Source organism: Lissotriton helveticus, chromosome 9 (genome assembly GCF_964261635.1).
Source record: "Lissotriton helveticus chromosome 9, aLisHel1.1, whole genome shotgun sequence".
Taxonomy (NCBI): Eukaryota; Metazoa; Chordata; class Amphibia; order Caudata; family Salamandridae; genus Lissotriton; species Lissotriton helveticus.
In genome coordinates this window covers 1,002,212,614-1,002,220,535 of record NC_136070.1, presented here as the reverse complement: position 1 = coordinate 1,002,220,535, position 7,922 = coordinate 1,002,212,614, and positions in this window count along the sequence as shown.

Here is a 7,922-nt window from a genome sequence, read left to right as displayed (position 1 = left end):
TTAGGCGCTGCAAGGCCCGGTAGTGAAGTGGACCCGGACCGATCGCCTGTATTAAAGAGGAAAGAAGACCTACCACCCGCGCTATCTGGCGGAGTGATGTCTTTGGTTTGGAGATAGTCTGCCTCAAGGTGTGACGGATCTTGGCCATCTTGCGGGCCGGCAGACTCAAAGAAGAATTCACAGAATCCACGACAAAACCTAGAAAAACAAGACTCTGAGTCGGAGAGAGAACAGACTTGTCTTTGTTGATGACAAACGGCAAATCTTCCAAAAGGGATATTGTCTGCAACAGTTGTGATAGCAACATCCTCGGACACTGCACCATGAGAAGAATGTCGTCCAGATACATGATCAGTCGTACCCCACGACCTCTCAGGGATTCCACCACCGGGTGTAGCACCTTTGTAAAACACCAAGGTGCCGAGGAGAGTCCGAATGGAAGGGCGGTGAATTTGTACACTTGACCCCGCCATAAGAACTGGAGGAAACTGAGATGTGGAGGATGGATCGGGACCACCAGATACACATCCTTTAGGTCCAACCTGACCATCCAATCCTGAGGCAGGAGGACATCCCGTAGAAGATGGATCCCATCCATCTTGAAGTGTCGGTAAACCAACCATCCATTGAATTCTTTGAGGTTGATCACCAGTCGCCGACCTCCGTCCGTCTTTTCCACCAAAAGTGGATGTGGAGAAGTGTGGCTCACTGGTCAGAGGAGGCAGACCTGGAAGCAGAGGTCAGCCCGGGACCAGGGTTCAATTCCCGGCTTGGCGGGGTCTTGAGTCCTAAAATGTCCATGGACTCGACAATTCTCGTTCCGGTGCCTACTCGATTCACGGGTTCACACTCTGCGACTCTGGGCAATAGCTTGCTTAATCTCCACAACGGCCCCTCGCGGCGGGATGCCTGGCTTTCACCTTGCGGATACCCTGCCGCGGTTATCTCACAGGGGAATACCATGACGGGTTCCCTAAGCAAGCGCTTAGAAACCGCTTGGTGATTTGCGCTATATAAATTCCTGTACATTTACATTTACATGTTGCTGAGGAAACCGTTGGGATGCAGCGCTGAATGACAGATGGCTCCATTCTTGTGCAAAGCAGACACCTCTTTGTCGATCAGCTGTGCATCTGGCACGGAGAAAGAGATGGGATGTGGGCACCCTGCTTGCCGTGGTTGGTCGTAGAACTCTATATGAAAACCTTTCACCGTCTGCAGCACCCAGGCGTCTGCCGTGAGTGCCGACCAAGCATGCTGAAAATCTGCCAAGCGCCCTTCGCACTTGCTCCGCCGGGATGACACTCACTTCCTGACTGACCACCGCCTGAGTTGCCTCTGAAGCCGCCGCGGCCCCGGAATCATTGCCCTTTGGTGGGGTAGAAATTATTAAAGTTGGCTGAGGTCTGGTACTGTCCTTTGCTGGAGCCTTGTCCCCTATTGTTGGTCTGTTGACTGCCGTGGCCAGTTGCGCGGCCCCTCCCGCGACCGGCCCCCTGGGAAAAATATGACTGGAAGACCCCCTGGATATTTGATTGGGCCTTGTTTAGTGAGGTGAATGTGGCCACAAACTTTCCCAACTCCTTAACAAAGGGGTCCCCAAACAGGCCCCCTTGTGCCACGGCTACTGCTTCGGAGGACGCCAAATCCCACAACTTTGGGTCCAGCTTGATGAGTAAGGAGCGACGGCGCTCAGTCGACAGCGCGCAGTTGGCATTACCCATAAAGGTTATTGCCCTCTGTGCACAGTTGGACAGAACGTCTGGGGAGATGACGGACCCCGTTGCCTTACCTCCTCTGCCATATCCAGGATCTTGGTCATTGGACCAATGGTGTCCGGGAGCTTATCCTGGCATGATCTCCAGGAACGATCTATCCCCTTACGAGGGTCCTTTATGTATTTTGCAAGGAAGGTCGCCATTTTGGGGTCTAGCTCGGGGGTAAGAGCTACCTTCCCCTCCAACGTGGGGCGCGGACACTCCGCTCTCAGGCACCACCATGCCTCCTTCTCCAGAGGCTTGCGGAGGCGTCCCACCACGAACTTGGCCACCTTGTCCCCAGGTGCCCAGGCTGCGGACTGTGGATGAATAATTTCATCCGGATCTAGCATGCCCGAGGCGTCCTGGGGCAAGGCGCCCGAAGAACTAGCCGGATGCCAGGACTGTGAGGATCCCCCGTTGTCGTCAGAATCAGTCGGGGAACCCCCATCTTGCGACGGGGAAGGAGGTGCTGTGGACAGTGGGGGTTCAGATGGCGGGGAGGCGCAGAAGCGGGTGGCACGGACTTGGCCAAGAACACACTTTTCAAGCGTTCAAAGGCATCCTGGTCTACCCCCTGTGCTCCTTCCGCACCACCTTCCCCGCAAACCTTCTTGGGTGGTGGGGGCCCCTCACCTGTGGGTAGCGTTACGGGGGAGGACCCGTGAGCTTGGGCCAACCTAGCACTCTCCGCAATAATGCGGTTAGTCAGGCGTTCCTCCATCGGAGTCACCACCTCCGTGGCACACCTGAGAATGGAGGTATCCACCGCCTCAAAGAAATCGTCGTCCAGAGGTAGGTACTGCGTCACCTCCTCTTCCTCAAAATAACCATCCTGTTCCATGGCCCCTTAGCTTAATGACCAGGTATGTATGCAGCCAAATTAGGGCACCCCAAGAACCTCCACGCAGGAAAACAGGCTGGCAGTAAAGCAACAGGACCTGACACACCAGAGAGCCCCCCCCAGTGCAGGCCTAACCTCCCCAACTGCCAACTGTGGGGAATTGGTGGGCAAACAGACAGAAAGAAAGGACCCCCCCTCACTCTCCAGTTGTCTGTGGGCAGATCGGAGACCTGCGATTGCTTTTGGGTTGGGGCACAAACCAACAATGGGCTGCACACAAAGCCCTAGGCGCGCGCGGGCCGTCAGAAGAAACTGACACGGCCCAGCAGCCACCGAGCGCGCCTCTGCAAAGTGTGCGATCTATCCGTTGGTGAAGCTAAACAAGACAAGCCTTGATTACTGACCCTAGTGGGGCGTAAACAATGAATTTATCGTGGCAATACAGACCCCGCAGGGCGTAGAGGTTTGGCAGCTCGGGGGACAGGCTCCGGCAGAGCCGTTTCTCCCTCAGCGCGGCTCCGCTTTGAAGACCCCGCGCTGCGGGAGCAAGGAGATGCGGGAGCGCCCCCTGGCGGTCCCAATACTCACCGCCGTGTTGGCCTGCCGTGTAGGAGTAAAACGCTCCCGCGGCAACAAAAAAGAGAGAGAGGGAACCTGTGAAGGGAAACAACAGAATACACCGCGCCCTTCAATAACGGACCCCCTTAGCATAGAAACACTCAATATTCACACAACAATGAACATTATTGTAGAGCGAGAAAAAAAGCAATTATCTAGCTGCGCAGCAGCAAAGAAATAGAGGTCTTCACAAGATGGTGGAGCTTTCTAGGAGTTATGGACAGCGTGGAAGGACTCCGTTATGGTGTTATCCCTAGGACTTATGGGAATTGATGTTTATGGACTGGATTCATATGTTTATGGAAGCAAATTACGTTTTTTCTTTCTGTTTATAAGAAATAGTCATTTTTTATTGCTTTTCTGGCTGCTGTGTTTATTTGTATTGGAATAAAGCGAAGGAAGAAAAGCATAATCGGAGCCTCCGGTCCGAACATAGATTTTTATGTTTTGTAACCTTGTTGTATATAGGTTGTTGTGTGTGATTGTGTCTGTTTATTGGGTCTAGGCATGGTATCGTTAGTATGTATGTGCTGTGTGGTGTCTCATTGTTATTCCACATTGTGTATTAGGTCATAGTGGGGCTGTTTTATCTGTAGGACGTTTTGCAAAGAATTTTTCACATAATGAAATGATATATGAAATTATTTATACATATATAAAAATCATTTTTTGATAAATAAAACATGAAAAGAATTTCTGTGTATGGGACAATGATGTTGTGTCTTATCTAGGATGTATCACCAATAGTTAAGTAATTTATATGGAGAGGGTGATGTTATTGTTCCTTGTTATTTCCCTGCCCACCTCTCCCTATATTCAGGTACCCAGGGACACTCTTTTGTATTTCTATAGAGTGACACCAGGGACAAAATAAAAAACAGTATATCAGATGTGCATTTTGTTCATCAATCAAAGCAGGGGACGCACTTGTATCCATGCACTGGACATTCCCTTCCCAACAACTACTGGAGCCGATGTTAGTGCTTCTTTGATCCCACCATATACAGCCAATTGGGCTTTCTCGAATTTCTCTTTTCACTGTGGTTACATTTTCAGCACCTGTGAAGCAATTATTTTTCTACTTTTACTTTTATTTACCTAACTCGGAAGACTTTTGTCTTGAAAAATGTGTTATATATTGCAGAAAGCATAGGCTTGGTTTTTAGGCTGCATGACTATGCATATATAAAGTCTGCTGCCTCGTTCTCATAGATACTGCTCCAATTTTTTCCTGGGAATGCCAGCTCCTCTCTCTCTCATGAAAGATAAGGGGGCATATTATCAAGGACTGGTGTTAAAATTCTCGCTGTTTTACCGGCAGGAAACTGCTGATAAAACGGCGATAATGGGCTTGATAATACGCCTTTGTTAATTCCCATAGAAGCCCATGTTAACACCAAAACATGGGCTTCTATGGGAATTAACAAGGGCGTATTATCAAGCCCATTATCGCCGTTTTATCTGCAATTTCCTGCCGATAAAACGGCGATAATTTTAACACCGGTCCTTGATAATATGCCCCAATGTTTTTAATGTATGTGGTAAGGCAACTGGTGGTGAGTTTGGCACCAACCCTCCCTTCCTAGGTGCCTGTGGCTCTACTGGAAAGAAATGCTACTGTTTCCCGTCAATTATGAAAACGCCCTGACGTATCCCGCAGAGGGATGTGATATTAACACCTGACAGCCTTGTTTTTGTGGTATCTTGTGCAATGAGCCTGTGAGTACCTGACACTGTATGGTAGGTGTGGCTTTGAATGTACAATGATGTGGCAATTGGCAAGCGCTGTGTGAGGTGTATTTCGTGTCTCTGCGCGTCTGTCAAGTGAGAAGAATAAAGTTTCAGTCTTTGCTCCTTACTTTTAATTTGCACCTTGAATGATCATTTATTCTTGGAAACTAGAAGCATGACTTGGCTCGTAGTTCATGGAAACTGACTGAAGGGGAGCACAGTCAGCCACATCCCTATATCAAAAAATCATCTAGGACAGTGATCCTTAACCTTTTGACAGCTGTGGACCCCCCACTTAATCATTACTGGAACCCAAGGATCCCCACTAATCATTTTTGGAATCCAGGAACCCATAATGAGTTATTACTGGACGCCAGGGACCATAGCCTAATCATTTTTGATAATTTCAACCAGACGACTATACGAATACATAAGAAAAACAGAAACCAGCATACATCAAACAAATACACAAATTATGACTTTTGTTTTTTAATTCATAAACAATTCTTTTAAAAATCACTATTTAAATTTTAAAGGGAAGGTTGGAGCTTTTCTAAACTCAATTGAGGCCACTGTTGTCCATACTATATTCTATTTGATGCACTTGCACAGCTCCCACAAATCAATCTGAGAATACTGCCAGACTGTTTAAAATGTTTCAATTTAACATTTTGCTTATTTATTTATATAAACCTAAATATTAACAAATGTATACATTTACTGAGCAGTTGCTGACCCCCTGAGTAGGTTAAGATCTACTGACCTACAATATTTGAGCTAGTCCTGGTTCTGGGAGAGCATGATAAACACGCATTGACAAAGCCAATAAAGCTGGCTAATCACAGAGTTATTGGCGTTGTCAATGTCAAGGTCTTTAAACTATGTTGAATAGTAGCATGGCTGCTCTTCAGCATGGATGGTAGTCATGCAAAAAAGTGCTATGACCCAGCCTGTGCTGTCTTATGAGCTCACATATTTGAAAGAGCTTTCATGCACGAAAATGAAGAAAACGGTTTTGGTGATCTAAAATATTTGGGGAAGAGCACACGTTTTGATTGGGGAATCCATGATTTATTCAGGTTTTCTGGTTGCACTTCATACAACACAGCTAGGAAATAAGTATTTATTTGTCTTTCCTTATGTTAAAGCTTTATTTTTACCCGTTTCTTCAATTTGCTGTATTTTTTTTAATACAGCAAACTTGACCGAAGGACATGCGCTTTACATGAGCACTAGTTGTATTACTCAAGCTCTGTTTATAGGCATGGGGAGATTAAGCTCACACAGCTGCTCCTTGGCCTGCCAATTCCCAGGCTTATGTCCAGCCCCCAACAGCACACCTGTTTTTGCCTGCTTGAGCTGTAGTGTGCTCTGTTGCGACTTATCTGCCAGAAGCTGGCAATTCTGTTTAAATGAGTGGGGCATGGTGGGTGAAGTGGGACAGTGAAAATTAAACAAATGGCAAAAAAAGAGAATATGTGGGTGGCATCTCGCTTGATAAACAACATGCCTTGTGAAGTGTCATTTTAAAAGCCTTGGGCCTCAGCGAAACATTTGCATTTGTTAATTTTGGAATGTCAGTTTCTATTTCAGGTTTTTTTTTTTTTTTAATAATGAAACACTATAAGCACATTACAAAATGGTGCAGAAACGTTGTGAGGGCAGATGAGGAGGTGCATAAATAAAGCCGATCTGCTTTTAATAATGAAACACCATAAAACCAATCTACAAAGGAAAAGAAGCAGCAGGGTTTGGGGTGGGTGGGAGGAGACCGAGCGAGTGAAAGCAAAAGCACTTATGGGGATCCCTAAAAGACAAGGAAACAAGTCGCTCCGAAAACAGGAACAGTGAATGGACACATGTATCTGGTTCACGCACTGGGGGAGGGCCAAACAGAGATAGAGGCATGACGCATGCATGCCATGGACAAACGGGAATACTAGAGCAACATTGGTGCGAAGAAATGGTAAGCATATGGGTGGGCTAAAGCCCACTGAATTGTAAACAACATGGCTCTGCGAGACAGCGCATGCGCTGTCTGGCCGAAACCTAAAAACTGAATACCTGGCAGTGTGTGTCCCATTGTTGTTGGTTCAGGGACACATACCCAGGTGGGTGCCTGATGTGCCCATCACACAACCAGGGTGTAATGAAGGAACATCAAGTGTCATGGAAATTTAAATTTACACATACAAACAGCATCAGTAAGAAAACTGTCTGCAGTAAATTGTAGCTGGCGAGCCAGTATGCCATCTGAGCATAGTCCAGCAATACCCAAATGCATTTCAGGCCCGGCTTCACAGGGTCTGTATCATGAGTAATGCCAATCAACTCTACACCACTTCGGTCAACACCACTCCACTGTAAGCCACTCCACTGTATGCTATTTCACTCACGTAACTCTACTGTACACCACTCCACTATGCCACTCCATTTCACTCTACTCCACTGCACAAGACTTTACCCCACTCAACACCACTTTTCAACACTGTACCACACACCCCTCTACCATGCACTGAGTCCTAGCAAATAATGGGATTTGCGAGGTCATATGTGCTGCTATCAAAACTATGATTTCACATGGTGTAAGGAATGTAATACACAAGGGTATAACCAGTGCATAGAAAAGGTGTGAGTTGCAGTTAATGTAGTGTGGCGAGTGAGGTGACAAAACTTTGTATGGAGGTGCATGACATAGTAATTTGAAGGTTTTGAGAAATGTATAAATATAAGGGATAAGTAGAAGTTTAGAATTTATTAACTGTGTAGTTTAATTCTGGTTTGCATATAAAGAATAAAGTTATAGTAAACTAAAGGTGGTGGTAAATAATAAATCTACGGTATAACTATAACTTTAGAATTTCTAATGTTTGTGTTGTTTAAGTTTTGTTTATATAGAACAAATAATGTTTTCCTAACTATAACAAAGGTTTAAACTTTGGTTTTATCATTGAATATATACATTCTACAGT